At 35.3% G+C, this 645-nt stretch overlaps 1 non-coding gene across 1 annotated transcript; it reads right to left on the reverse strand.

Moving 5' to 3' along the window:
- Positions 1–343: 343 nt before the first annotated feature.
- Positions 344–415, reverse strand: Trnac-gca. The gene has a single exon. It is a non-coding gene; the product is annotated as a tRNA-Cys (tRNA).
- Between the last annotated feature and the right edge of the window lie 230 nt (positions 416–645).

The following is a 645-nucleotide window of genomic DNA, read 5'->3' on the forward strand; positions in this document are numbered from 1 at the left end:
CAGCCAGGCCCACGGGGCTTCTGAGCTTATTACCAAAAAAATTCACACTCAAAGATTCTGGCAGCTCTATAGGATTCTTATAAGGTATTTTCTTTAATGCCATGATTGCCAAAGAGTGAGCAACTTCAGGCGGCAGTAAAAACAATAAATTACGTAATATCATTTTGTAAAACACTTTGCTTATTTTTAGTTTATTTTTTACCATGCAACACTATAAGAGTATAACCATAACTTGAAAAGAAATTGATTTTACTTATGAATAATGGATAAGCTTTCTCTATAGGTTACACACTTAAAGCTACTGTTGAATTGAGCAACTTTTACAAGATATAGAAAATGAAAGAGGCCGGGACCGGAATTGAACCGGTATAAAAGGATTTGCAGTCCTCCGCATAAGCCATTCTGCCACCCAGCCATTTTTTATGTGTAGATATCCATTATATCTTTTAGCATAGATAAAGCTTCCTCCCTTTTGCGTTGAAAAGTGTTACGTCCAATGATTGAACCATTACCACCACCCTGCTTAATTTCTTTCGCTTCATCGCATATGTCATTCACTGATTTCGATTCGCCACCAGAAAAAACTACTATTCTTTTCCCTGCAAAACAAGATCTTTTAACATATTCAATTCTTTTAGATAATGA

This window comes from Formica exsecta, unplaced genomic scaffold, assembly GCF_003651465.1.
Source record: "Formica exsecta isolate Colony F162 unplaced genomic scaffold, ASM365146v1 C16391384, whole genome shotgun sequence".
NCBI lineage: Eukaryota > Metazoa > Arthropoda > Insecta > Hymenoptera > Formicidae > Formica > Formica exsecta.